A 22,705-nucleotide genomic window follows, 5' to 3' on the forward strand; every position below is an offset into this window, starting at 1 on the left:
TTATCTTGAGTTAATACTTAAAGAAATATCAATGAGGTTATAGCTGACAAGTATTTAACATTTAAATGTGTAATATAGTCTAAAATTCAATGACATTGCATTCAAGCTCTGCAAAAACTTCTCTATACTTCAACATATTTTACAATAATATACATTATAATAACTGGATAGGCTTGTGTATATATCTTCCCCATATTATATACCTATTTTGGAAATAATACTTGCATTAATTTGTCACATTGTTAAAACAATAGCAAATGCAGATTTTGTGATTGTTAATCGAAAACGTTATATAGTATATCACAACTAACAAGATGTGTTGCAAACAAAATAGAGCAAATATGCCTACCCAGTCTTAAATCGATTTTTTTTCATAAGAATATAATTAAATTGAAATGATCTTTAAATTAATTACAGGATTTTGTACACCCTATATCTCTATGTATTTTATTGAAATCCTTTTAGTTGGAAAATAATTTTCACCTTCAATAAATGTTTATAGATTTGAAAATTTAATTTTGAAGCTTCTGCTACTGAGATTTGAGATTACAAAATTAATATGAGTAACCTTTGCTTAAAAAAACGTTTAGACTAAGTGCCAAGTAAAATTAGTCATGTGAAATTTTAATTAAATTTTAAGCATGATTGCGGCTCAACTTTCATTCAGGAAGCTGTTTTAGAACTTAACTAAATTATAAAAAAGGGACATAATTCACTCTTGAAATACCAGTTTCGAATAGCTTTCTTGGATAAAATACAACACAGAATTAATTTTTTTACTTTTATATTTAATTAATATTCTGAAGCCTGTCCTCGACATTAATCTAATATACTTCAAAATATTTCAAGAATTTGTATTTAAAAATAAAATTATATATTTTAGACCTTTTTGAATAGCAACTTTAAATTAGTTACGTTTTGTTAGCTCTACTGAGCATATACCATAAATAAAAATAAATGCTGCCAAGTTCCTGAATATACATTCCCTCGGCTTTTCACATAGCCAGATTATGGATTTAAGGTCTTCTGTTTATATCACAAATTTAATTCTTCTGTAATTGCTAAAAAATTGTGAGCTTAAAAAATCAAGAAGCATACTTTTTAATAATTTATACTTTTTATATATGTGTTTTGCTTACTTATTTGATACTAGATAAAATATAATATTTGATATAAATTAAAATACATTAAATTTATACTATAACCAATGATTTATTTTAGAAACATTTAAAACGTTTTCTGATGCATTATACTATGTTCCTTATGCAGTAGTATTCAGTATGTAACACGCATCCATAGAAATGATTAATAAATTCATTTGTGAAAATACATTAAATATTTTCGTTGAAATTTATGAAAGATGCATGCTCTCCGAATAAAGAAACAGAGAAACACCATTTTGAATACTTTCATTTCTATTTGGAAAATAGATTAATGAATTTAAAATAATACGGCAGATTGATAATGTTCAAAATTCTAATTTAATCACATCACGATATGAAAACTTCTGTTGATTAAACTCTTTCTGTGACGTCACGTCTTGTTTCATATAAAATTGATTCATTTTTTTAACTCCTTGACTTTTGCTTTTTTAATTTACTTTTAGTTTGATTTCGTATATTTTAAAAAATTTTATTTTATTAAAAATGCAAACATAAATAACAAAATTTCAGTTTTGCGTATTACAAATATTCCGAATTCAAGCGACCGAGTCGCTTTCTATTCTTTCTACATCAAGCAAGATTAAATTTGCTTCTCATTTATTCATATGTTTCTAATTATTTCTTGGTTTAAATATGCAAAAAGGTAATGTCGTAAATCGCCTTCTTTATAATTTGTTCAATTAATTTGAATGAATGCATACGATATGAAAATTAAGCATATCGCAACAATTGAAGAATTATTTTCACATTTCCTTTAAAACTTTAATATAAGTAATGTTTTCCGTAAATGAAACATGAGTAATATTTCATGCGTGTAGCGTTAATATGAGCTGCTAAGTTCATTTAAGAAATCCACTTCAAAATCATCCTTTCTTTTGTAAATAATCCTATCATACTTTCCCTTAATCATCAAAATCATATAACTTTATGTTATAAAATTATATATTCAAAGTAGTCACGTATGAAATACACAACTGCATGCAGGGCCTAAAACGATAGATGTCTTTATGGTCTGAAATACATAATATTGTCTACAAGGATTTCGTATTTCTTTTTCTGCTTACACGAGGAAGACTTAAAAAGACCCAAAATTTAACCTTATTCAAGTTACCAGGATTTCCCTCCATCAACGGCCAAGCGGTAAAGTCGCTAAACACTGGCAGTTCGGTCCGGGGTTCGAATCCCGGCAAATAGACTAGCTGCATAGGCGTTTACGTGATTTTCGTCATTTACATATTGAGAAATCCACGTGCATACACGTTCGTACATATGTTTCCGTGAAGTCCTCCACAAAGCCTCCCTTCTTTTAGGCAGATAGCACTCAAATGCTTTACCATAATCAAATAAACCAAACGAACCAGGATTTAGGGATCGTATCCACTCAGCCACTGATGGGCCTATCATATGGAGGCATGAGCAATGTAGTAGTTGTTCCAGTTAGTTAAATCTTTTTACGAACGTATTTCCACATAATATTATATATTCCACATAGCATTGTTATATTATAACGCGCAGTGTAAAATGCATGTATTATAATGCTAATTTAGTGCTCGATATTCATCAAAAATATCAAGCGCAAGATTAGGTTTACAATATACAAAAATATGTCTGTAATATTGTAGAGACATTAAGATTTTTTGGAAGCAGGCAAGATGAAAAATTAACAACTGCCTTCGCCGGGAATCGAACCACGGACCTCTGGATTACCGGTCCAGCTTGCAGAACCACTACTCCACGAAGGCACGGTAGGAAAGTAGGAGAAATTCCTTATAAGACAGATAATGAAATGACAATAATCATATGGTTATCATTTAAGTTAACAACTTTTATTTGCCAGAAGATTTTTTGTCTCTGTTTCAGACAGCATGAGTTATATGTTTCGTAATTACATATTGCTGTCTTGGACTCAGGTTCTTCTGACAAATTATATGTAACGAAAAGTCTCAGTTCTTGTATCCTATAAAGCTAAGGCGCATCGCATGTGTAAAACGTAGGAAACTTAATTCTAATTACCGTATTTACCTGACGTAAATAAGGGCTTATCTCTTCCGAATTTCATGTTAATATTTCAAGAGGTTTTCCTGATTTTCTAGATACCGCGAACAATTATATAAACGTAGAAAATCGATTTTATATTCCTTCCTATGTATATAAAACGTAAGTACCGAAGAAAACCGAAAACACAGAAAATTGAAATCGAAGAAAACACCATTATAATTATTTATAAATGTTTGTTTGGTTTTTGGTGATGTTGGGAGTATTTGCATAATGTTAAACGTGGCTGCCTACCAAAGGAACATACTTGATGTAAGTGAAATATAAATTTTATAGGCACGTTTTGAGCTGTACAAAACAGATGAACAGAGTATGCTAACCTATTGGCATGTTAGGAAGCACATAATATGAATAATAGGTGATTAGCTTGACCGGTATGTCGACAGGTAATTGGCTGCTAAACGTCCATGCAATGCTTTATATTAATGCTATTCGGGTCACTCTGATATATTTCTATCCTTATTCTAGTGTTCGACAGCCAGGGCGATACACACCCCTGATACGAAAGTTGGGAGGATATACAGTCTTCATACTTTTCTTCGCTTCTACTACGGGATTATATAGTAGCTTTGAACCTTACACTTCTTCAGCACTAATTAGTTTCAAGTGTTAATGCAAATTTTCCAACGCAAGTGATTTAAAGTTTGTTAAAATAAAATAAACAAAATGTGTGCAGTGTTTAACAGTTTAGCTCCCCGTAATCCCAAGGAAGTTTTTCTTTTTGTCTTTCAATAACGTTATCGTTTTTAAATTGACAGTGTTTCTAATATTCTGTTTATGTCAATAATATTTTAAAGCATCTTAAGAGCAAACGAAGTTAGACAGTAACTACTTCCAGCGACTGCGCTGAAGGCATGAATGTTAGAAACTACGTGGCTTTTGTTATGAAACATCGTAGTTGTTTCAAACTTAATGTTAACTATACTATGATTATGGAATAAACTACTACTAAATTCGTGAGAAATTTAATTAATATCTATAATACTTCTCAGTATTATGAGATAAATCGACTTATTTGTCTTCTTCCTTTCATTAATTCTGGCACTCAGTATTCTTTTCTCATGAGTAATATATTAATTCTAAAAATCTACAAATAATTCTTGGTCTAAACCAAGAATCTATCGATCTAAATTCTACGCAAAACATAAGGTAATTTTGCCTAACTGTATGTTTTACTTTGGCCTGTTTCTCGTCTTCCCTAATTCGTGGTCTGCCAATCATAAGATTTCTAAATATGATGCAATTTGCAATTTTTTTATCTTTTTGCTAGGTGTTGAAAAACTGCAACATGGGTGTAAACTTTGTTTGTCATTCACAATTCGTCACAAAATGGTTTATTTACGAATTTTTATTCCTGTATTAATTAAGCATGATAATCCGCTTCTTCAGACTACAATCAGAATTCATCAAGTTTATAAAATATTTTTGCATCATGCATCAAAATATGCCATGTAACACCTCCAGATCCTCATTAGGTAAAACTTGTTTTCTTTAAACACTCAATTTGTTCTGTTTGAGGTGATGGTACATTAATTCTGTTCCGAGCTTGAAAAACCTAATGACTCTACAAATGCTGCTAGAATTAAAATAAAAACGTGGTGAACGATATTTTTCAACACCAGGATTAAGCCACTAGGTTGCCTTTTCCTAGTCGTTCTTTATTGTCGAAGAACGTATTTCTCCTTCCTTTACCGCATGGCTTGCCTTCATGTTGTAACTAGGAAATACGTCCGGCTAGCAAGCAACAAACTTTCCGTTTAATACATGTTGTATATGATTGCTCAAGACCTATTTCTTATCTCAAACATTTGGTCAGAACATGATGCAAACGTGTTTGAGATGCGAATTAAACTTCCGCTGAATGACATTATGGAAATAACAGCCCAAAATTTTCATTCCCTAGTGTCATACTGCATGGAGTGCGTTACATCCGTCAAATGTTAAGTACGTAAAGTACTGAATTTAACTACACATTTTGGTACAGTGATTTGACTTTCCAGTATTTTCTACATTGTATCATACATCATAGTTCTTACAAATTGATGTGTATAGACTTTTATCTTTGTGCGTGTTACAGTTTCATTGAATATCAACATAAGAAGGAGAGTGCAATCATTAAAGGCAATTACACAGTAACCTTACGTGAAACTCACCCGAAAAGTACTTTCATTTTTTAAATAATTTTTCATGTTTTTTAATATTCATAATTACTTATATTCTTGTTCCATCCTTTCATAAATGCTTCAATCCAAGCTGCATAAAATTCTTTGTGTTGTTTCAGGTGCATTAGGTCTCCATCTGGAACTTCGTCATCATCTGATAAACGTTTGCGTCGAAAATCTTTTTTAGTGGATTAAACAGGTACTTCTACTATTATTGTTACACAGTAGTACATTTGTCGAACAATGCTTCATCTTCTGCTCTGTTGAGTCTCTTTCAGTATGAAGACGGCCACTTCGGTTTTCAAAGCAAACTTTGCAGCAGCCGTGAGAAAATTTCTCGACCCGTTTATATATGGGTTTATACGAAAAATCCTTTTCTACGTAAACAGAAAATTAATTAATTTAATTTTATAAATATTAATTTTAATAATTATTATTTTAATTATTAATTATATTGATTTTTAATTATTAATAAATTTTATTAATATCTTTCGTGCGAAATACTTTTGCTTCACCTTCCCTCAAAAAAGTGTTACAGCACTCTTCTCCTGTTTTGTAGAGCCACAGGGCTCCATCAACATTTTCGAACTGAACTAAGCATGTGCGGCTGTTAGTTAGTGACTAACTAAATGAATATCATAAACGACAATGATTCTGCCTCCTTTTAACATATATGGAGAGTATCAACTGAACTTTTCTAATATATCATGCAAATCAGTGATTTACTTAATAAATTTTTCTCGTATGTAATTAGTTAGGGTATTTCCTCGCCAGTAATCGACAATGGAAAATTATGAAAATAAATTTCCGAAGGATGTGATTACATTAAGATAAAAATAAATGAAAATTATTCATGGGTAAACTACAGATAACTATCACAATATGTTTTCCTTCAAAGGAAACCTATATTTATGTAAGAATGCATAGCGATATTAACGTTACAAAATCTAATCAGGTATCTTAATTTCTACTCCCTTCTAAGATGAACCTCGCTCGTTCTTATTGTTTCCTCTGCTACTCCTTAGGTCTCAGATCATCCACAAATAAGTAGCAAAGATAAATGTGCTGTTCACTCACCGAAATCATAGACTGAATATTAAGACATGTTTGTTCCGCTCGATGGATCTGTTCTTCTATAAGGGTGGACTAAAGTTCAATAGTTAGAGGGTAAGTTTTTCATGACCTTCGCAGGTAATTTGTGAGGGTTTGTGTCAGACAATTACTATACAAATCTTAAAACAATTACATGGACGAATACATTTTAAAACTTAAAGGAGCTTTATGTCTAAACGCATCATGGAGAAAGAAAATTTCTAATTTTTAAAAGCTGGCGGTAAAAACCTAGGAGAAAAATAAGCAACAAAATACGATATTTATTAAAAAAATTAATAATTTTAAGGTAAAACATGCGGAATATTTTCATGAAAATAATAGCGGTATCCAGACAGACATACCAATATTTTCCAATAGGTGATGCTTGGCTTTCAGGAATGCTTACCAATAGCATCCTAAATCCACTATCTTATACATTTTTAATCCGTCAATTTACGAATGGCAAATTTACGAAAATATTTTTTATATTTTTCCAACGTGACAGTTTTACAAATCATCGCAAACCTTTTATCGAATCTACTTACATTTAGCAGGAGCAATATTATATAAATTCCAGCAATTCAAAGGTTACTTTTTTTCAAATTTATTTTTCTTTCTTTCGAAGAAGTATAAAACCTTTGAAATGAATTTATCCAATATTCGCAAAACATAGTTTCGATAATAAAATCAAATTGTACTTAACAAATAGAAATTCCAAGCGCATATATTTTGGAATATATTTATTATGCAGACTTCGCAACAATATATGCTGTTGTACAAATGAATTTTGTTATCTCGTAAGAGTTAAATATTATTATTTTATTTAATAGAAAGAAAAAAGTTTTGCAAACGCCACTCACATATAAAGATTTATTTTTGAAAACTAACAGCAGCTACGTGAGAAGAATGCATTTGACTTCAAGGAAGCGTTTAAGATTTCATCGAAGATTGCTTTAGAAACGAAAACTATCTATTTTCTTGGATTGAAAAAAAAGGAACAGTAGGAATGAAACATCTATGGCAAAATCTATAATGCAAAAGCGATATTTCTTCTACTTCCTTTAGGAATTTAAATCATCTCAGGAAAATAAAAATTGAACTCTCATTCATTAGATCTCTATAACTGAATGAGTTTATAAGAAAAGAAAATATTTGAGGCAAAACGTCTCAGATTTCCTGTCGTTTTTGTGGAATAATATAGATCTTTGTGTAAAATACAGGTATGTCCTAATATGCCTCAATGTAATGTAAATTCCTATAACTAAAACTTCATACGTGTGAGAAATGCCATTATATTACGAGTTTATTGTAATGTCAATTATAAAATTCGTTTTTGAAGGCCTAAAATTTTGCTACGGTAAGAATTCCTATATCCTCTATGTGACAATGTCGGTAACAAATAGCAAAGAAATATTAAAGAATGGGCATATTTTTACAAAATTTTACTTCTTAGTAAGAAACTCCAGGATCTGAACTACGAAGCTCACATTTTTATTTGTTCACAGCAAAGCATTCAAAGGCTATTTGCTTTAATTCTTTTCATGTAAGATGTCCTGTGTGAAACTGTCTCCTTGTAATGGCATTTGAAATTAAAGCCTTTCTTCCTGTGTTCCTTTTCGCACAGTTGGCTTTTTCTTCACGTCAATCACTTCGAAATACTTCATTCTGTAGACTGTTACGCATAGGAGAAACCAAAAATGCAGTATAGCTTTCGCTTAAAAGGAACTTGTGACGAATTACCAGCGTTCAATAATCTTATACCTCCAGCTACTGGTGAATGATCGGATTTTCTACTTAAAATAAATTCCAAATCATTCGAATTAACGGATTCTATTGGAAGAATTAAAACTTGAAACGCTTGAATTTCAAGAAAGTATTGACACCTCAAATACTCTACATTAAATGAGTAGATGAATGAATTATGAGCTCATGAAATGGCTAAACATCAACCAAAAGGTGGCCTTTGAATGGGCTTACAAAATGCCTAAAAATTTAATAAATTTGATTATAAGGCCTATATCATTCGTTTACCGATTTTGTCGAGTGGAAAAAAATGGAATATAAAAGACTTCATTCGTTAGCACTACAGTTCTAATGAAATTTTGCAATGATATGATTAATTATGTTTAACGAATAAAATTCGGGAATCGAAAAGCAAAATTTGAATCGTCCCTAGAAAGGCTACATTTTCTTATTTAATACCCAACAAAAAAGAAAAAAAACATGATAAAGCTCAGACAAATTTCAGGAGAAACACCATAAGATTATCCTCCAAGCTTTTTCAATATAAAAATGGATGAAATATCATTTCAATGATTCAGAGATTCTAGTTTGATCTATGTATGGGTACAATCTGTTTTTTCCTGTAATAAATCATCAAGAAAAATCTTTATAGCGCTATTCTTCTTCAATACGGGCAGGGCAGATTCAATAAATACTTCATGCCATTAAACCACTATGAAGAACAACTCCATACATTTTATTGAAAGGAAAGAAGCTACAGAAGACTGAACAAGAGGTACATGTAAGAAGTGGGGGGGCACCACAATTTCACCATTGGTCGTGCAGGTATATTTCCTCCTCACTAAACATGCATCTCCACCACAGTTTTCAGGGTGAACACACTACAGGTGATACGCTGGCCTCCTACTCCTCTTTTCCTGCTAACGACCTCTATAGAGGACCTTCGTCTCGCCGTGTAATTTAAGTATCCCTTGTCGCACAGACACTATACGTTTACAGACATTTACACTATCTTTGGTATTCGAACCCGGACTCGTCGGTGCGGCAGTCAGTGCCACTAACCACTCTACCGTCTGAGCGGCAGGACAGAATTAACCATCACCTGCCATTCATGAGCAAACCTTAACACCTAAACACACACTTGTACTGGTAAAACTTTCATGTGCACAGAGGATAAATAAATGTAGTTAAGAAATACTTACACTAAGAGAAATGTCTCAAAATTCGTATGATGATTCGCTTATAAGGTCCTTTCTCCCTCCTTTCTGCATGTCATCGTGGTGTAATTGTAGCACACTCGGCGCGTATTCGAAAAGTCCAGGTTTGACCCCTGGCATTGCTCATTTTTCATGTCTTCTGTTTCAAAAATAACATACTTTCTGCATTCCTTCGTGTAACGGTAGCACACTGGTCGAGTATCCGAGAGGACCAGGTTCTTGCCCTGGTGAGGGCACTGCTCATTTTTTATGTCTTCTGCTTCAAAAATAGCCCAAAGACTCTACATGGTTACAATATAAGAAAAACTTTATAAGCATGAAATATATATATATTTTTTTTTCCAATGGCAGATTGTAAACAATTATAAATGTAACTCAAGTCCATTAATCTATACAAGGCCCGATGTGGCGGTCTTTTTATTATGGAGGCATCTGATAGGTGGGGCACCATCGCCTTTCCTTTGAAGGGACGGACAGTTACAAGCATGCCTTCTCCGGGATTCAAACCCAGGCCCTTCGGCATCGCAGTTAGCTTCCCTGACCCCTATACCGACTGGGCGGCATGAAATATATATAGATATAGGTATTTTATTGTATTGTATTGTTATCAACGGAATTGTTATTTTAACCCTTTCTCCCTTTCTGGTGCAATTGCCTCCTGCTTTACGTAAACGTCTATTTTATCGATACCAGAAATTAGGAGTATCATCTGGTGACTTGTCCATATATGTTTTCCAACTAATCTTGCGGATATTTGTTTTTGGACATTGCTAGTGGAACGATTTTCTAATGAAGTAGGAACATTTAATATTTTGCACAGGAGTTCTTCCACCTATAAATAATATTTTGTAGATACTTTTTCCGAGCCTCGAAACATTTGCTACTGAACGAGTTGATATTTATGATGAAATTTAGTAGCTGTTTATAAATTGGTAAACTTATATCAACTTAGTGCCATTTTACTTTTTCTGTGATTCCTATCTGCATTCAATCTTATTCTCCAGAATATGTTGTATTTATATTGCTGTATATAAATTTACGGAGCTTCTCATCAATTGCTTCTAGAAAATAAATCGTTACCACGAATGCCAGGCAAGAAAGGGATCTCTAAACATCTTTAGTCGAAAAGTAGTCTGATTGCTAATATGCCTGGATAATATTTTCACTTGTTTATTCGAAGTTTCTGTGGGATAGATTTTATCCGAAGAGTGTACTCACGTATTAAACGTAATGCCTAGTATTTTTTGCTATGCTATTTCGCTTGTTCAAATCCGGTTTCCTCATATTAAAAGCACTATTTTTTATCATCAGACTCAATTTCGCCGCTTGAAAACTATTTCTGATCGAGATCTATAGATTTTTGTTTTTGTTTAAGTAACTCTTTAATATAACTCTTTTTTTTTAAATAAGTGGATTGGGGAAGTCACCCAGTTACTTAATCTGTAAGGTATTTACTTTTGCTTGAAGCTGTATGCTAGAAATGTACTTAGATTCACGTATTTCTTTCAAGCTAGATAGTTTTTGAACTCGTTCTAAGTGAGTAGATAGTTGATTACTTCAAATTACTCTGGGGATATTGGCTTTGGGTTTCTACTTTCATTTGAGATTATCTCTTTTTATCTTAAAAGTTTCTGCTTTGAGACTTCTTCCTGTTTTTATTTACGGATATTCTCTTCACTGACTTCTTGGTACTATTTTATCTTTCATTTTCTGAAGAACAACATACAACTTTTCCTGTAGATTTAATTTTAAGCTTTAAGTAAGATGATGAGTGACATTTAAAGATACATGTCAGCAGCGTGATGTTTCTGACATATTTTATTAAACCACATTTATTTTGTACTTCTAAGGCTAAACATAAACAGATCTTTCATCTATAGAAGGTTAACCCTTCATGTTCTGATAATCTGGTGTCTTCATAAAGAAATTCATAAAATCAGAATCAGCTTTAGAAATGTTGTTCCGAAAGGATGTTAAATGAAAGGTTTACTCAAAACTACTTCTTATATAAAAAACAAATTGGTTACAAAACAAAATTTAAACAAATTGGTCATCGCTTTTTGCATAGGTTAAGAAATTCGGGTACGTGAAACAGCAGAAAACGAAATTTAATTTTGATCTAAATAACTCAACTGCAGTTAACACGGATTTTAGCTGTGTTCTCCAAAGATATAAAATTCAGACACAATAACACGGCGAATAAATATTAATTTAAAGTCAAACAACAAAAATCAGCGTTATATTTTCAAATTTTCACAGGACTAGTTTCACAGGATGGTTTTACCGAACCATCATCCTCAGCTGCAAAAGCGCAAATGAACGAATCAAGATAAAATGCTTAGATAAGATAAGATAATTCATTTGCACTTTAACTCATTTGCTCGTTCATTTTCGCTTTTTTAGCTCAGGCTGATGGTTCGGTAAAACCATCGAAACTAGTCCAGAGTAGTGTCTGAAAAGTACAAATTTTACAACAGTTTAAACTCATATGAACTTGCATTTCAAAAATTTTTGTTTACTTAGTTTTTAAAAGGATGGTAGGACTAAACAGACATTAAAGAAGAGAATTTACTTAAAACTAATCTTTTTAAGTAAACCTAAGCTTATATATTTAAAACTGAATGGCCTTTCGAACTTAAACCACTAACCTTTTTGCTTCTTTGTACTTTACTTCTAGGTGACAGATTTAGAATTATTAAGTTCAGATAACTTGTTTAAATGTTTTTTACTGTAGCTTGCCCATACTCACAAAAGAAGGAACGAAAAAAGCCGTTGGAGACTTCCGAAGTCTAATATATAAGACATAAGTATTGAGGCAATTGTGGCCAATCAAAAGGTTAAATTATGCCTCAGCTGTAGCTCATGAAAAATGTGGGATATTATATTTGCTGTACAGATAACATTGCCAAGCTTTGAACTAAGCTTCTACTCGCCACTCGGATTCATGAATCTTGCTAAATACCATATTTATCAATCTCGTACCAGAATAAAAGTTCACGAAATTTCTGCGTTTGGAGAAGATACTCTTTGCCAGTAAATCATTCAAAATAAAACACTATTTGTTATACAAATTATATTAAAAAGACTACAAATTATTTTGACTTTGTTTGATACTTAAATGGGCTTTAATCAACTTTAATATACCGGTACTGGACTCTAAAATTTCTAGCTATTCTCGGACGTTTTTCTGTACTGCACGTAAGTCTGGATGAATGTCACTATCCTCCATTCCACAGTTAATAACGTTGTTAAGCGCTTCATATATAATATCATATTGACTTTCGTCCATAATTATTCTCAGTAAAAGGGAAGAATTAATTTAAAACCAGCAGAAATTTAATTTTTTTTATTTCTCTCAGATTTCTTTGACTATTTGCAGAAATGAAGAACATATTTTAAATCGTGAAAGTAAAAGTTCAACTGAAGAATAAATATCATGTAAAAATTTGATAAAATTTACCATAACTGGCAACCAAACTAAAACTCATTATGTTGTTGTTAAATCTCTAAATGACTCACAGACTAAAGGTTTGAAAAATTTAAAAACTGTTTGTCACCAAATAACATTTACACTCCTTAATGATCCAAAACCAATTTTTCCAATGGAAAATGAAAGTGAATTGGTATTCGCCATCAACTGGTCTAATGAACTTGTCTAGCCTACCTGTCGTTTCTTGATATGATGATGTATACGTATAGCAAAGTGGATTTTATAAAGTGATTTTAAACGTGTTTATATGCAGACTGGTTTCCAGTTTGCTCGAATTTTTGCAGAAAAAAGTGCTCTCAGATTTTATATAGATTGGTTTATAGTCGGAGATACAAGACAACTGAAAATATAAGTAAATAAATAAATAAATTTTATGAGTAGTTATATTATTATTTATTACCTCAGAAAGAAAATTTCATACGGAAAAAATGTAAATTTAAATCTGTTAAACTGGAGGAGACTGCAAAAGTTACTTACAATACAATTCTGTATTGACGATTTTCCAGCAAGCGTATTATCTGTACGGAATAAATAGTTTTACAGGCTAACTCCATGGATTGCTTGGTGACTTGCTTGGTAAATGCTACGAAAGAAACCTATTTAACTTAGGAATTGACGAATGACTAAGAAAATGCAATCCTAGACGTTGCACCAAGATTCAAATAACGTGACCAGTACCAGGATTCAAATAACGTATAACGTGAATATGAACTTCCTTCTCTTAGAAAGGCAGTCCATTAAGGCAACAGCTCCTTTATGCAGATATCCCTCAGTTTCTTTGCTATGATCAAACAAAAGAAACCTAATTTTTCAGTATATAACTAAAATTGATTTCAAAAAAGAAAATAATAAATAAAAAAATTTGAAACCTTTCGGGTTTTATATTACGACCAAATAAGCTTTTTTCTCATCTATAGACACATACACGTTTCGACAGCACTTGGGCTGACGCCACTTTGGGTTAAAAATATCGGGTTTAACGAAACGTTTCCAGCCATCGCCCTGCACAGGACGTCCAAAATGAGGTTGATCTCTTTTTGGACTCGCGGCGATTACGTTTCTAGGTCGAAGGCTCAGAAAAAATACCAAATCGCTGACAGAAAATAATAGATGTGGTTGATAATTACTACCCGCACTAATGCACTACTTTCAAACTTTTTTCTAACTTTAATAAGAGAATTTTTGTCGGAAAAGGTTTATTACAACCAGGTATTTAAATACAGCATATCTTTAGAGTTTTTGATAAAAAATGAGACAGAATTTTCGACAGGACAGCTAGAGATAAAATGTTTTATTCCCTACAGCATTGCCATTGCTTTGACATTTTTGAGTTTTTTAATCAAAAACTCTTTAAAGTTTTACACAATATGAAATAGATAATAAAACAAAGTTCAAATTCCAAATACGAGCTTTGACGTTCCTGTGTTCAGGTGGAAGGCTATGTCAATCATAATATGATGAATCTAGATATCTTTGTTTTTTCACTGTGCCCGAAACATACATACATTCATGCAGATTCGGCATTACCTAATTTCTTTAAATATAATACAGGACGATAATATTTGTTGGTAACAGTTTGAAAAGCTAAACACAAGATTTAAGTGATTCAACGCAAAATGCTGTTTCGATACTAATAGCCCTTCTGGTCTAACATCCTTTGGGGATAAAAAATAAAAGCATTTAAAAATAATCTATTGAATTTCGCTTTGGTGAAACTCTGAAGGTATAAATGCCTTAAAATTAACATCAAGAAATCAAATTTAATATTCTAATGCATTAAGCTACAGTTGTGAGATTTAAAAGAATTCTTTTTTAAGCATTTTATATTCGATTTTACTTTAACAATTCCTCAGACACAATGTTTAAAACAGCACTTTAATTCAAGCATATGGCCTAACCTTTTGCTGACCTTACCAATCATCCTTCAGAGTTTCTTGATTTTACTTAAAAGTTATATGATTTACTTCAAATTTATTTTGAATGACATAAAAGAGATGTGTCAGATAGACATCTGGTTCATAGTGTTTTTATAAACAGTACATATAGGTATTTCTTTTTCAAAAATCGAAAATTGGAATATGTGTATCACGAGAGTGCGGAAACGTTATTAAATCAATAATATCTATGTTTCCATAATTTTCACAAATGACATACACTATATCGCTCCTCGTGAAAAAAGAAAATGTATAGTAACTGTGCGGTATAAAAGCACTGAAAAAAATCAACGCTAGCCGAAAGTCCTTTCGAGTGGCCTAGTGTTAGGGGAAGACGCATTGTATCCGTTCGCCAAAGTGTTCTCCATCAAATTCGGGACAGAACTGGACAAAAGTATCACTTATATGGTGGTCAAAGCCCATGCAAATGACAGGTGCTGTCTTATGCTCCCTGTCAATATAAAATTCGTTGACTTATTCTGATTATGCCAGAAATATGCGTTAACAATCTGTGCCGACGTCGTTTAAGCTTTCCGGATTTGGGTCGAACGACTGACCGGAATGGATCAAAGTATTTTAAAATTTTTTTCACATTTATCATAAATACGAGCACATCTCTAACAAAAACTGCTTTTACTAAGGCGTACCTTACCACTAAGATTCTTTCTATTTGAATGCTCAATACTCAAGCAACATCCTATTTTCAAGATAAGTTACGCTTATGTTCAGTGTAAAAAAATTTGAAATCATATTTTAATATTAACTTTGATAATATTTAGGCACGAGTACAGTACACTTAACACGAGTAAACGCTGAAATAATTTAAGATGAGAGTGGTAATTTTCATGAAGGGCCACAAAAGCCGGTTATTAGTCGGTTGATTTAGTACAGAGAAGTACTTGAAATATGTCTGGCTTAAATGAGGCGCCTCAATTAAGCGTACGACTTACTAATTTATCGTATCAGCTAGCGTACTATTAAGCGTACTAATTTACGGTATTAGCGTACGACTCGCTAATACGGTAAAACTACGAAATCTCATATAAACAGCCTGTTTTTTCTAGAATTAAACCAAGGAAAAATATAGGAATCCAGCATGCTTACTTAGAGATAGGTAGAACTACTCTTTTATGTGATCAGATCAGAACCGTTAGAAGACTGAAATGAATTGGTTTCTTCCTATAACTCAGATTTTACTAATAACCTTGATGAAACGATCGGGATTGGGTGATGAATCAAGAACGGTTAGCGAAAATGAAGCGGAGAGAGGTAGGAAGCAAACATCTAGCGGGATCGGAAGAATCACAAACTAATTCCCTGGACTGATTTCTTTCATTTGAAATTTTCAGATTGTTTAAGACTTCCTTCCTACAAAGAATTAAAATTAAATTCTAGCAAAAATGTGTTTTAAGGCGGGAAATGACGAAAATTAACTTTATTTTTAACATGGGATGATAAATATTCTTTTCTCTCTTAAAATGGAAATCGAATTTGCACCCTTCTATTAAAAGCTATCAATGGGTGAGCCCTAAAAGAGCGATAGCTCTTTTTTGAAAAAAAAAAAAAAAAAAAAAAAAAAAAAAAAAAAAAAAAAAAAAAAAAACATTCGTTCGGTCGGTAAAGTGAATCGGTTCTTCGAATCAGTTCACGAGCGAATAGCAAATCACTAATGCTCTAATGCTATTCTAATAATGGCGAGGACATATAGGGATTCAACAGTCATTTTCATAAAATACGTTTTTATACTCTATTACATTTACATTGGAAAATGACGAGATTGTTTGTCTTTTATAATCATTAAATTAAGAGTGATGACAATTAGCGGTGATGATAATATGACATTGTCAAATAGATTCATAGTATTAATTGAATTTATTTACCTCTAAAAAAGATTAATATCAAGTACGCATATTCCTATTGTTTTTATATTACAAATTTCTTCTACCTTATTTAAAATTAAATTAATCTAAATATATATTTAAAAGGCATATACTTTCTCAATTTAATTACTTGTAGTTTTCGGTTATAAAAAGAAAAGGTTCAAGTGGTAATACATTCTATGGAGTCTTCCTGGAAAAAAAAAATTGAAAGAGCAAAAAACGTTGCAGTGCATCTGAGTGTAGGAGACATTATGCAACTTGGTAAATAATTTCATCCTGAAACGCATGTGTGTAATTTAATTTAATTTTTGTGGTTACTACCATATGATCCCATTATTAGCCAATACAATTACTTCATTTTAATTTATTTATATTTAAGGACCGTTCGGTGTGAAAAGTGACAAATCATCAATGCCGTTGATTGGGTTCGAACCAAGTATTTTCCTTTAGTTACATAACGCTAAGCATTTTTATTCCGAAGAAATGTTGACACATTTATCAAACAAATTAGGCCCATGAATTAGAGCAATTACTGAATTTTTTTCAAAAGAATAGCATCCAACTGAAAGATGTTAACATAACAAAAATTGATGAATAGTAAAAACACATAAAATTAAACGCATATAGAAATATGTGAAATATAGAAAAGTATGAATGAGTGAAATATCAAAAATATAAAAATGAGTATGAAAAAGTATGAAATATACAAAATTAGACACATATAGAAATTTTATTAAAGAATAATAAAATAAACCATTAAAAGTAAAGAGAGACAATAATGACAATAAATTTAATTACTTTAAAGAAAAAAAAACTAATGTAGACACCCCATATGACTTCCTCGTACGGCCCTCTTAAATTACGCACAGTTTTTTTATACAAATTATTTAAATTTATTTTCTCGAATTGTTCTGACTTGGTTAATTGAAAACTCAAGGCAAGTTCTGTAAGGATCTTAAGTTTTACTAACGTTTATTTTATTTTAAATCTTTACTATCACTTCTTATTTTCTACTTCCGGCCAGAATTATAAGCGTGAAGGAGTTTATGCAAAGTTGTCTGGCGAACGCCAAGTATTTAAGTGTGGCCTTTTTGCCAAGCAGAAGAGAGGAAGCCGTGAGTTCGAAGCAGGCCGCTTACCTTAGAAGTTACGCAGTTGCTACTTTGCCTTCCAGGCCAGAGGTTTTAATCCTCTTGATAAATTAAACGTATTGTAGTGTTCACAGTCTCTGTGCTACATACGCTTCCTGTTATTATAAGGCCAATCTTATTCTAAAGTTAAATTAGAGTTTAGTTTTATTTTGATATCTTTTAAGTTAGACCCCGAGTGGAGGGTCATTGTATTCCGAAGTACGGAAGTCATTGTATATAAAGAAAAAAAATAAAGGGTTTTGTATACCCTTCGTCTGTATCCTGTCTACTTACTACAATTAGTGAACATAGCTTTAGTAAGCTCTCTGTTCTAGTCAGGTCATTGTATGTTTCCGAAGAAGGTTAGAAGAAACATTGAACCTGATAGTGGCGCCCGACGAAGAATAACCATGGCCGAGTTTCAAGAAGAACCTGTGCTGCCTGCAGAAACAGCTCAGAATCCAGAAATGCCAGCTGCCGCCCTGGAAGGATTTGGGTATATTGTCCAGACCATGCGCGCTTCGATGAAACCAGAAGCAACGTTTAATGGAAACTCACAGGTAACCAGTTTTTTGGAAAAATTGGATGACCACTTCATGCTCTACCCCGTGCACGAGTTTCAAAAAGTTACCTTAGCTACCAGCGCTTTGAGGGGCCAAGCGCTTAACTGGTTCAAATGTATCGGCAGAAGTCTCTTGGGTCAAGCAGGAAGTCCCACCTATACCTACGAAAATTTCAAGACTGCCCTACTAAAAGCCTTCCCTGTTGTAAGGGATCGTGCGAAATTAGAAACAGAACTTTTCAGTATATATCAACAAAGAATGGAAAACCTCTCGAGTTTTATTTTAAGAAAAATTCACGTTTTCAAGCTCTTGTATGGAAACCGTCCGGATCCTGAAATAATTCAAGTGATTTTGCCGAGGTTACTACCCCAAGTGCAAGACTTTATTGAATTGAGAAATCCGACTACACTGGAAAAATTATTTGAGCTAGCAATCCAGTTTGAAAGTAGAAGAACGGCGGACGTCGAAAGAAGACGCCAATATCAACAGCGAAACCAATTTGGTACGCCAAGACTACAGCAAACTCAAGCACATGGCTACGGAGAAAAAGCGAATCAGTGGGCAAGGAAACCCGAGCATTCAAAAACAGCCGGCGAACGTCGACAGTTCAATAGCAACCCAGGAAAAAAGTCTCAAGGCCAATGGAGAAAGAAGGAAAGCACCGAAAGAAAAAATAATTTAAACTAAAACGGATTTCTGCTGACGAGAGGGTGCGGAAATCCGAAGGCCACGAAAACCCCTCTTCCTACAAGTTAAATACAGTAATGGTGAAAAATTAACTCTTCCGAAGATTGAAGTCTTGGTAAATAATATCCCGGCCACCGCACTCCTGGATACCGGCGCGCAGTGTTCCTGTGTGGCAGAAGTCTTTTTTAGAAAGTATTTTCGCAAATACCGCATATATAATGCGGATAATACAACAGTATTAGCGGCGCAAGGAGAACAATGTAAGTGCGTAGGTAAAGTACCTTTGTACATCCGTATCAAGGACGAACAAGTAAAGGTGATGTTTTTTATAGTAAAGAATTTGCAAGCACACTTAATACTAGGAATAGACTTTCTTTCAGACGCACAAGCTACACTGGATTTTAATGAAGCGTCTCTTAAGCTGACGATGAAACCAGTGCGTGTAGAAAAGGTTGAATCGCCGAGGTTAAATCTTGACCACCTGCCTAATGACGAGCAAGATAGAATCTGACAAGTGGTAAGTGAATTTGCTTCCTTATTTAGTGATATTCCAGGATTTACCCAGGTTACTAACCATAGTATTGACACCGGAGATGCATTGCCGGTTCGTCAAAAACCATACCGGTATGATAAGAATAAGGAAAAAATTATAGAATGGCATATTACCGATATGCTACGTAAAAAGATCGTAACGCCTATCTCAAGTAGTTATGCTAGTCCGGTGGTTTTATGTAAGAAAAATAATGATTATCCTTTGGAGCATCCAAAAAGGTGGAGATTCGCTATTGATTACCGTAAATTAAATTCCATAACGAAATATCCGGTATATCCGTTACCGATTATAGAAGAAATTTTAAGGAACATAAAATCAACCAAATTTATGACAACTTTAGACTTAACGAATGGTTATTTTCAAGTAGGGATCAGGCCTGAGGACGTGCCTAAGACTGCTTTTATAACCAAGTCTGGCACTTATGCATTTTTGCGAATGCCGTTTGGCCTTTCAGGCGCCCCAGCAACATTTCAGCGATGCATGGACATTGTGTTAAGACCTGTTCTCGGAAAGTCCACATTTATCTATTTAGACGATATCATTATTACTAGTGATAATCTAGACCAACATGTACAGGATTTAAGACAGGTGTTTTCTTTATTAAATGAGGCCGGTCTAAAAGTTAATGTCGAAAAGTGCAAATTTGCAGCCCCTGAATTAAAATATTTAGGTTTCAAAATATCGCAAAAAGGGATCGAGACAGATGAATCAAAAATAATCGCTGTACAAAAGTATCCGACTCCAAACACGGCAAAGAAGCTCTCTTCTTTTCTAGGACTTTGTTCATATTATAGGTCCTTTATAAAAGATTTTGCGGCTATCGCTGAGCCATTGTTAAAATTAAAAAGGAAAAAGGCAAGATTCTCGTGGACGGCCGAAGCCAATAGTGCTTTCAAAAAATTAAAACAAGCATTAACGCAAGCCCCTGTGTTGAAATTTCCTGAAAAGGATGAAAATTTAGAAATTTCAGCGGATGCTTCGGATTATGCGGTAGGAGCGGTACTTTCGCAAAATCAGCAGCCAGTGGCATTTTTTAGCCGAACTTTAAATCAAACACAAAGAAACTATTCCGCGACCGAGAGAGAGGCACTTGCAGTTCTGTTAGCAGTGCAAAAGTTCCGAGTCTATTTTGGAAAGGCGCCGATAACAGTATATTCTGATCATGCGGCGGTAACTAGATTGTACTCTGGAAAAAATTTATCCCCAAGGTTAATAAGATGGGCACTCAAGCTGCAAGAATATAATCTGGTAATCAAGCATACCCCCGGAAAGGAAAATATCGTAGCAGATGCCCTGTCACGAATTAAATTAGACGAACAGGGTAATACCGTAAAAGTTGCAATGCTGACAGCGTGTACAATAAATTCCCGAGAAACTGTAATAACCGAACTGGGTAAGGATCCTGAGTTTGGAAGTATTTATGAGTATTTGAAGGATCCTGAAAATTTTAGCCACCAAGATATTGTGGCGATAAGAAATAGGGCGGCCCATTACGAACTAATAGATGGTCTATTATTTTATACAAAAACTACGAATTCCAACAACGAATTTCGACCTGTTATCCCAGCTAGTCTTAGATTAAATATCCTGCAAGAGCTCCATGACAGCCCTTTAGCTTCTCATGCTGGTATTCGAAAAACTACTCAACGCGTACGCGAGGCAGTCTACTTTCCTGAACTGCAAAAGTTAACAAGGGCGTATGTCCAGTCCTGCCCAACATGTCAAGCCGTTAATTATATTAATTTCCGCCCGGCCGGGTTTCTAAATAGTATTAAGTCCGAATTTCCAAATGAAATAATCGGCATCGATTTATTGGGCCCTTTCCCAAAAAGTCAGTTAAACAAAAGTCGCTATCTCCTTGTTATAGTTGATCATTTTAGTAAATGGACCGAAATTGTTCCCTTAAAACGAGCCTCCGCGAAATTAGTTACCGATTCTATTTTAAATAAATATATTTTAAAATACGGGGCGCCCCTAAAAGTTATATCGGATAATGGTCCTCAATTTGTAAGTAATATATTTGAAGACATGTGCCAAAAACTGGGCATACGTCATTTAAAAATGGTCCCGTATCGGCCGCAATCAAATATAGCGGAACGGGTCAACAGAAATATAGTGAAAATTATCCGTAGTTATGTTAAAAATTTTCATAAAAGCTGGGATAACTATGTCAATGAATTTGCTTTCGCCCTTAGGACCGCAAAACATGATACAACGGGCAAAACTCCTGCTGAGTTATTTCTAGGCAGAAAGGTTATAACACCGTTAGATAAACTATTTTACGTGCAACAAAGAGCCCCAGAATTTAAAATGGGTGATATAGAAAAACTAATAAAAGAAGCAAAAAAGAATACGGAAGTAGCACAAAGAAAACAAAAATTGTATTATGACTTGAAACGACGGGGAGTAACTTATAAAGTAGGGGATGAAGTACTAAAAATTAAGCATTCACTTTCTTCAGCACCAGAAGATAAAACTGCCAAATTTTTTCCACGCTTTGAAGGACCATATGTTATAGAAAAAATAACTCACGCTGTTGTAGTGTTAAAGGCAAGAAATGGTGAAACCTGTTCCGCAAACATTGACCAGATAAAACCATTCTATGACCGTAATAAAATGCAAATCTTTTCAGATCTTTTGCAGGATCCGGTACGGCAGACACCGCAGGTACAAGTTCCAGAGATGGGAAAACGACAAGTACAAGGGCAAGCCAATGAGAGACAGAAGCAAGTGAAAAGAAAATTGCCCCGCGGAAAAATTGAAGGTACAAAGAAAAAGAAGCCGTTCCACCGTCCAAAAACAGAGTTCACGAACACCCCCAGAATGAAGAAGGGAGAAGGACGACGTATGTGGAAAAGACCGGGAGAAAGGACGGCAACTATAACCCGGCTGTGAAACGGAAGATTGACCCATCCCACAGAACTCTCCGCAGCAAAAGTCGCCGAACTGCGGAAGGGCCATCAGCGGCGGAGGAAAAAGTACAAGAAAAATTTGAACGGCCAACAACGAGGTCCAAGCAGGATCACGACAGAAGTT

The 22,705-nt window shown here is 33.6% G+C and overlaps 1 protein-coding gene across 2 annotated transcripts in view; it reads right to left on the reverse strand.

Moving 5' to 3' along the window:
- LOC118192360 (putative G protein-coupled receptor No18) overlaps positions 1 to 22,705 on the reverse strand; it is a 577,637-nt gene that overhangs the window by 481,502 nt on the left and 73,430 nt on the right. The gene's annotated exons all lie outside the window — the stretch shown is intronic.

The sequence above is a fragment of the Stegodyphus dumicola genome, chromosome 10 (assembly GCF_044657685.1).
Source record: "Stegodyphus dumicola isolate Sdum_Otavi_A_Nest chromosome 10, ASM4465768v1".
Lineage (NCBI taxonomy): Eukaryota > Metazoa > Arthropoda > Arachnida > Araneae > Eresidae > Stegodyphus > Stegodyphus dumicola.